Genomic DNA, 8,966 nt, shown 5'->3' with positions numbered 1-8,966 from the left:
TTTCCTGTCTTTTCTTGTTAGCTTGCTATTTTACTTTGGCATGTATCTCCTTGTGTATCCTGTCTTGTTCATTTTCCGTTTATCTCAGTAGCTTCTTGCTTGTTTACTTGCTTCACTTCCTGTCCGTGTCCCATTTCCCTCCCCTGTGATTACCTGCACTGCACTGATTAGTTTCACCTGCGTTGATGTCGTCTCCCTGCTCCAGGTGTTTAGTGGTTCCTTCAGTCTCTCAGTGATCCAGAGCTTCTCTCCTTTTGTTTTTTTTTGAATCAGGTCTTGTTTTTTGGACATTTGCTTTTTGGATTCTACCACTGTGTCCTTCCTGCAAGTAAGTCCTCATGTTTGTAACACTGTCTGTTTGAACACTTGCATGAAGCTCTGCATTTGGTACCTCCCTTCGTTTTTCACCTGAAGCTAACATTCATGTGATACCAGTAATAGTAATTACTGGAAGCAGGATTAATGTGATAATCAATACATAATGCAAGATTACCTCGCTCTTCAAAGCTACCGTCACTATTTTCTGTGCCTATACGCGTTAACCTTTAAACATTAAAGCAAAGATTATCAACAGTACTTTTTTTCCACGAGGAGCATGTTGATGTCTTCCACTGTGTTTATTCACAATGCAGCGTTCGCTTGATATGAGGTGGAATTATTGGAAAATATCAACAGGATAAAAAGGCTTTTGGCTTTTGTGATGTGATTAGAATTAAAAGTATAATGCTTTAAACCCCTCTTTCCGTAATCCCCTCTGTTTAAAGGCATACAATGATAGGATTAAAGAACATTAGAACAAGTTTTTTTTGTTTTTTTTTTGGAGATCTATGCCGTGCACATCCATGCATCAATTACAACCAGTAATGCTCTGATAATGTTTAGTATATAAATGCAGATTTTGGAACAAAATGTGCCTGACAGGTCTTGATCCTGTGTGAAATGCGTTTGACATCGAACTGTTAGGCCTTGCCAGAGCAGTTTCTTTCTCTTTCTGCTGTCTGGGCTGCTCATTTTGTGGGGAAATGCTCGTCCCCGTATCCGATAGCATGCTGAAAATGGAGAAAAAGATTGCGTCACCATAGGTTTGTGTCTCCTTGGATCATTCATTCCAGATGTTGGCCGCCCACACCGGGAAGGGAAAAAAAAAAACAATGTCATTGTAGTTTCTTTTAGAAAACAGCAAAATTGGGAGTTCATTTAGAAACACTTTAGAAAGTGTTCTGAAGCTTTTAATCATTTATTTATGTAGTTTACCTTCAATATTTTAGTACAAACCATCAACAGTATTAAATGAATTTACTTGAACCAATATAAGTTGTTTTTGGATATCAGGGCAGCTGATGGTCTATATAGATTTTTTTTAACATATTTAAATATTTCGTCACTCTCATCTTTATTTTGTGTCCGCACTACAGTTCACTTACATGTTTAATTTAAAAACAATCAAACTGAATATGTAATACATGAAACAAATTCTGTCAAACTATTTTTTGTGGAGTACAGAGTCATTTTGGAGTTTCTGAGGAAAAATCCCAAAACTAATAATCAGATGATTGTTAAAATGGACTACAATTGGAAGTTGATTTGAACTTTAAGTGACATTTAACTGATTAGGAACTTTAAATTAAAGAGGTTTGGCAAAACAATTTACTTGCTTTTTGCTGTCAGTGAAAGGGTTTTAATTAAATGTCCGTCATTTCATGACTGCTGGCAAGCAATGTAATGATTATGGGTTAGGGACACATTATGTACACATACATTGGTGTGTTTGTATGGATGCAGAGCTTCCAGTGTTGTTTTCACTTGAAAATGTAGTCTCTTGAAGAAACAGGTGCTAGATGGTGGTGCAGTGGCTAGCATTACTGCCTCATGGAATGGAAAGTTCGGATCGTGGAGTTTGCATGTTCTCCCCGTGTGGGTGTGGTGTGAGTGTGACAGAGAATGATTGTTCTAGGTCTGTTGGCCCTGTGATGGACTGGCGATCTGTCCAGGGTGTACCCCGCCTTTTGCCCTTTTTCATCTGGGACTGTCATCTGTGACCCCCATATGGAGGAAGACTTCCCAGTGTATTTTTGGATGTGGGTGTGTGTGAGATCTTTCTCCCTCGTTGTATCTGAGTGTGTATGACTTTATAACCTCTCAAATCACTCACCTTGTCAGTGGTTACTATATCACCAACCTGCCCGCTCTCTTTCTATCTCCCTCTCTCTCTTTCTCTTATCTGTCCCCTTTCCCCTGAGGTTTAATACACCCTTGGCCTACACCAATTCCCCAGGAGTGTAATCTTTAGTCCACTGCTATTGATCAGGCACACAAGGTTTTGATTAGCACTTGGCTAGATAACAGGCAGACGGGATATCACTGCTTGATTATACTTTGCCATTCCTCTGTCTTGCTCTTCCGTTGGCTGGGTAGTACGTCACTTCATCAGAGTCGGTGATTAGATACACCTTAGGCCAGCCCCCACCCCATCCCATCCACCCTTTGTGGTACCAGATCCAAGAGTCTGTCTGATACTTCCTCCACTTGAGTCTATCTTTGTTGGTTTTGGAGGTTAGTTAAATGTTGGGGGCAATGTGTGACCAAGGAGTGTTACTAGATCTAAACTCTGTGCTTTATGTATAGTACAGTTTTTGTCAAAAATGAATGAATGAAGCCAAGGTCTTGAGATTCAAAGAAGAATCTCACAGGCGCACTGCGGGAAATAAAAGCCCCAAACAAAAGAGCAAGCATTGGGAGAGATGTGAAGTTGTTATGGATGTTCAGTCATGAGGGACATCTAAATGTATCTCATTTGTCAGAGAAAGAAGGAGACAAGGACGAAATCAAGCATCCTGACATTGCTGCCCAGAGTCAGCCACTATTGGCCTATTCACTGGTCAGCCAATTAGGTCTCGTCTGTTAAGGTTTAATACCTACAGTTAAGGCCACCATTGTGTGCCAGCTAATGCTATTTCAGGCTTTCACTCACTTTGGGTGCTTTTATTAAGTCCAGAAGAATGACGGTGCCATTCACTGAGAGGTTTGCAGTAAAAGCCATGCATTTTTATATTCCCTTAACTCTTACACCCCGTCTCTCCACATTTCACTCATGCAAAGACACAATCTCTCACATAAAGTCACTTGTAGGAGCAAAGGAGGTTGATTTCCACGTTTTGAATCTTGAGCGTTTTTCATTTGACTCCCCTGACTTGAAAGCCGCAGTGATTCTGCTCACATGTTTTTAGGGTCAGGTCAGTCTTGGCCTTTAAAAGTTTTATTAACTCTTCTTTTGAGAAAGTCTCTCACTCGGAGCCTTGGTGTGATTCACTGACCTTCTTCCTCAAAAGTCAGAGGCGAGCTTGGAGTGTGTCCCAGTTTCATTCCAAAGACTTCCACACACATCTCATGGTCATCCTGACTCAATATTTCCGCTCCTTGTTTCTGGTTGAATCACTTTAAACAGTGGCCCCATTGAGAGTGAAACTTATCTAACAAAAAAGGCAGGGCGATGGGTGCATGGGCACATTCCTCCAGTCTTGTTCATTAGTTGCACACTCGCTGTGATGCATGCTGGGGGCTGTTGGCTGGGCTTGGCCGGCCACTCGAGCACTAAGCGCGCCAGCAGATGTAGCGTAGCTTCTCCAAACAGAGGGGATCAGGCTCATTCAAACTTGGCCAGGAGCGTGGGGAGTTGTTGATAGAGTCGGAGGAAGAGGAGGAGATGAGTGAGGAAGAGGGGAGAGAGAAAGGATACACATCAGGCGGATGAGAAAGAGATGGGTTTGCGGGGGAGAGTAAGAGAGCGGCTGGAGGATGAAGACAGACAAACAGAGATGGGTGGGGGTGGGAGAAGGTGGGAGACAAGTTGTTCCCCAAGAGGCATCACTCTTGGTGTCTCACTCCACTGGTCCTTATAATGTGTGACGCTCAGGAGATTGACAGACTGTGTAAAACTCAGCCCACAGGAGAAAACAACAACACAAGTCAGACACATGAAAAACCACAACTCGACTGAGCCGTGCAGAGAAGAGTCTGCGGTGGGGGAGTTGGACGGACAGCAGCACTGTTTGATGTAACCTTTACATGTCGTGAGAAAGTTTTCTGAGTGCACAAGCTCTCTCCCTCACTGCAGTCCTGCTGCAGACACAAATACGAGATTTGAACTCAAAACATGTTGCATGACATTTAAAAACTCTAAAATGATATTCAACAGTTTAGTTTATCCATCATGTAACAGGAAGGATATCAAAAGCTTGGCCCGTTTATTAAAGTATACTACCTCAGTTAATTCAATCTTTAATAGTGATACGATACAATAAATTATATTATAATTATGAACAGGTTTTGTTGGTCATCGTACCTCCCATCTTCTAGTGATTCACCTTTTGTCCACAAACGTATGAAACAAACTTTGCCAAAACATCTTTTGAAATTGTGCACTTTCATGTTACAACAGAATAATAAAACAGAATTTAATTCCCGGTTCACTCCAAAATCCTGATGTGCAATGTTGTGTTAAAAGTTCAAGTTCACAGTTATTTGTTCCATTTATTAATAAATTAAATTATAAACTATTCTTATTCAATAAAACCTCCTTTCTTCTTACTACCTTAACTGGAACTGTTCAGGTAGAAAGTGATTTGTATTAATTGTATAAATTCAACATATAACACATTTTCTTCATATTACACCTTAACCATCATCAGTAAATCACATCATATCGTGGCTTCATGTTAGTTTACTGCCAGGTTCATGGATGTTGACGCTGTACTGGATTTGGATTAGCCTGTACTGCCGGGTTATTCCCATATCTTGTTTCCAATGTAATTTTTGCGATGATCGCCCAAATGAAATTCCGCCATCTGCATGACTAGATACAGTTCCTGCTGTGGTGAACGATGAAGCTACCCTTTTAAGATGTAATTTAGTAGCCTTTATGATTAGGTTTACTTCCACTATTATAATCCGTGAAAAAATAATTGTGTGTTCATCACTTTCAGTCACGCACAGATAAACACAAAGCAGATTCCTCTGCGTGTCTTATTATCTTGCCCACAAAAAGCAAACAAACTGCAAAGACAGAGAGAAAAGCAGGATAAGCCTGTTTTATGACAGCAATACCTTTCCCTATCTCCCTGCTATGCGCACATCGCAAGATTTAGCTTTATATCGTGGCTGTGTGTGACGTCCCAGACCCTAAAACTGAAAAATGCCACCGCAGTGCAGCCACAATCCGACACTCACACTTCCTCTCTCCTGTCCTTGACACATGAAGGTATAATTGACTGCAAAAAGGGTTCCATTCACATGTATCTCTCAGTTTGACCTTCAGCGATGATGGAGTGAAAGTAGCCTGATGAAGACGAATGGCAGGTGCGGTCGACACCGTGACCTACTGACGAGCAGGTTTAACATGGACTAATCCTTATTTAGGAACCACGATCGTGGCGCACGTCGTCGGAGCTATTAATCACAGCTGTGCTGCGGAGCATTCATCGTATCATACTGTATTGGGCCCTATTCACATGGTTGATGATGCTCACAGCTTAACAACCGAGTAAATAACTATGCACCTTCTTGCAAATTACATTTTTTTTCTCTCCACTTTTTCACAACTAACAAGACTCCCCCCCGAGTTTTCACACAGTTACTTATTTGCAAAACCTACATCATTTCTCTAAATTAAAATTCCAATGGAGTGAATATGATATGGAGCAAATACAGATGCTATATATCCTTCTGTTTTATATTCGTATGCATGCTGTGACCAATAATGTCTTTCACGGACATGGACAAAGCTAATGCAACAAAGTGGGCAGTTTTTTATTTTTCATACTAATTTGTTTTAAAACTTTTGCTTTGCATTACTGGTGGACTTATTACCTCGGCTATGGTGTCATTTATTCCTATTCAACACATTCAGTATGTTTCACTCACAGTAAATGGTACTGTAGTACTGTCCTTGTCCCAGTATAGAAGCACTAGCAAGGAATATAGACGAGGTGACGATATGTCGCAGTTCAGCTTGTCAGTACTAGGCATTTGTTTGGTTGACCAATTCCTTACGAACGTCCAATTAAAGCGAGAATATTTAGTTCTTTAAGCTAATGCAGCGTAAAGTCCGTCTCTGTGTTCGTATAAAAATACACAGATCTTGATTTTCTCCATGTTTTTCTTACTGTTGTCCTCCTCTTCTCTGTACCAGCTTCTTCAATTATTTTCCTTGTCAAAGCCCAAAGTGAGAACTGTGTAACATCTAGGCCAGTTTAAATCCAGCTGAACGAATACGTGCAATATTAATTTGATAACTAAACTCGACACATAAAGTAAGAACATTTGTGTGTGGGCCCCATTATTTCTTTGTTTTAACAATGCTTCTTGGCAATACATTTTATAGTGTTGGAAACCCACAAATTGTCCTTTACAAATGTGCCACCATTTAAACAAGAAATAAACAGACTTTCCAACGGTGTAAGATTTATTGCCAGGATGCATTGTTACAACAAAGAAATAATCCACTGAACACACATTTCCTTACTTTTCGAGCAAAGTTTACATTATCTGGGTGTGCTGAGGTGTCAACCGGGGGCGTTGTTTCTAACAAGGGGAATCACCGCGCTTCCCAGCAGCATACAACTACACGGTGTCCAACAGGCGCCTCCTTCCACTGCCAAAACACTCACTGGACAAAAGCTTTCACTTGTGGGTTGTCTGCTGCCGGATTTCAAGCCAGAACAACATGGCGGCTTGTTTGGAGATGTCCCTTTTTGTGACAAAGTGGCTCACTGAGCTGAACCAGTCAATCAGATTTGGGGCGCGTAGTTTTGTTAAGGCGGGGATTTACACCAAACGCCTTTGATTTACTTAAAATAGCCCGGGCTTCGACTTCATGCAAATTAGCAGCAGCCAACACTTCACCACGCTCTCCCATTGTCCGTCTATGTAAACAGCCGTTTTCCAAATACACATGACAGAAGGATGGGATTAGTTGGACTTACCCAATAATTCTGTTGTTTTTATTCCCCCGGAAATCATGTAAACCTACAAACTGTTTTAAATATACAGACCGGTTTGTGCCCTTCATGCATGATTCAGTGCACATGCGTGTGCATATCCGGGTGTGGGTGGGCCCCAGATAAATTCTTCCACTTGGTTCTGTCATAATCAGCAGCTGTCTCTGTGTGTTTGTCTGAATTCGCCCAGCACCAGGATGGATGCCATATGGGAGTTGTAACTCCAACAGCCTGTAGAGTCTGGTAGGCTACTACAACACACACACACACACTCAGGTAGCCATATAACAATGGCCATGAAAGGTTAAGTTCAGGTACAACTGTGAGCATAAAACATGTTTTGTTCTTTAAATCAAAGTTATCTACAGCCACGGCCTGCATGTTTAACCTTTTGAGGAGGCCCAAAAGCATTTCCTCTTGAGCGCCTTTGGATCTTCACTTTACACGACAGTTTAGTTATTTCATAGACCAGTAGTTCCCAACCTGGGGTCCAAGCCCCCCTTAGGGGGGCGCCAGAGAAGTCAGCATCACCCAAATAAAAACAATATTTTTTTTTTTATTAGGCTATTTTATCGTGTGTGTGTGTGTGTGTGTGTGTAAACACTGTATACACACAAATGCTCTCACAGTCAGGTCTGATAGTATTGCTTGATGACACACAGAGACAGCTGCTAATTATGACAGAACCAAGTGGAAGAATATATGTATGTGTGTATGTATGTATATATATATATGTATATATATATATATATATATCTTTTTCAATTTAGTATTAAATGGAATTGAACAATAATTGAGCAATTAAGTATTTCTAATGCAATTTCAAAATGAACAGTCTGGTAATAAGGAGATATTACAGTAATTACTTTTTAATTATTTTTTGTAATACCCAAATCCTAGCGTTTTATCGATAATGAATGTAGGTTACCATCAGTGTAATGCCATTAAATGTAAACTTTGGTGACTAAAGATACATAATTACCATATAATTACCATATGATAAAGTTGACGTTCGTCCTCCTGGTACTCTACTGTAATGTAATTTGTTACCAATCGAGTCGGGTTACAGAGCATTAAGAGTTAAGACAGTGACGAGGCGACATGCTGAAGAGTCTGACACAGACGCACATTGTGTGGCATTTTCAAAATCTCATCACCACTTCACCCCCGTGACACATGTGACAATACAGTGTATGTAACACCGCTGCTTCTGTGAGCGTGCAAACACGTACGTCTGACAAGACATTTCCAGCCAGCTTCTTTTCCCCCGACGTGATAGCGCCCGCTGCCTTGAAGTCCAGCGTGTGATGACGGCACAATGACCACTCATTACACCCACGTGCAAAGAGTGATTTATCTCAGCCGTGCATCACACAAGTGACAAACGCACATGCCGTTTGTTGTGAAGGACGGCAAACAGAGAGTGTGTTCTTTCTTCGTGACTGACGCCGCTCTGCAGTGAGCAAGACGAGGAACTGGAGTTTATTTTTAGCCGTATTAGCTCAGTGAGTTTGCAGATACATGATAGCACCCAATCATTGCTTAAACACACGCTCATCTGAGGAGTTAAGCCTTGCCTGTACACTGGAGAGCGCGCCATTACATTACATTACATTGCATGGATTAAACGGCAAATCCCAGCCATAATGAGAACCAATCACAATGGCCACCTAGTATCCTAGCAACCCAGCATTTGGATAGTTGTTTGGGCAAAGTAGAGAATATCAGTAGCGTTGTTGTTGTTGTTGTGATGAGAGAACAGACAGAAAAAATACTTGAGTAGAAAAAAAGGGGGATAGGGTGAAGAATATAAATATGTATGAGACAATGAGAAGAGAGGAAAGTGGAAAAAAAGAGGTAAAATAAAGGAATAAATATAAACAAGGACAACACTGTGAAGTGGGTGAAGTGATACGCATGTGAAAAGACACAGAGAGAGATAGAGAAGAGCAAGAAAGATGCACTGCGAGT

Source organism: Solea senegalensis, linkage group LG18 (assembly GCF_019176455.1).
Source record: "Solea senegalensis isolate Sse05_10M linkage group LG18, IFAPA_SoseM_1, whole genome shotgun sequence".
Taxonomy (NCBI): Eukaryota; Metazoa; Chordata; class Actinopteri; order Pleuronectiformes; family Soleidae; genus Solea; species Solea senegalensis.
This window is presented reverse-complemented; position numbering follows the sequence as displayed.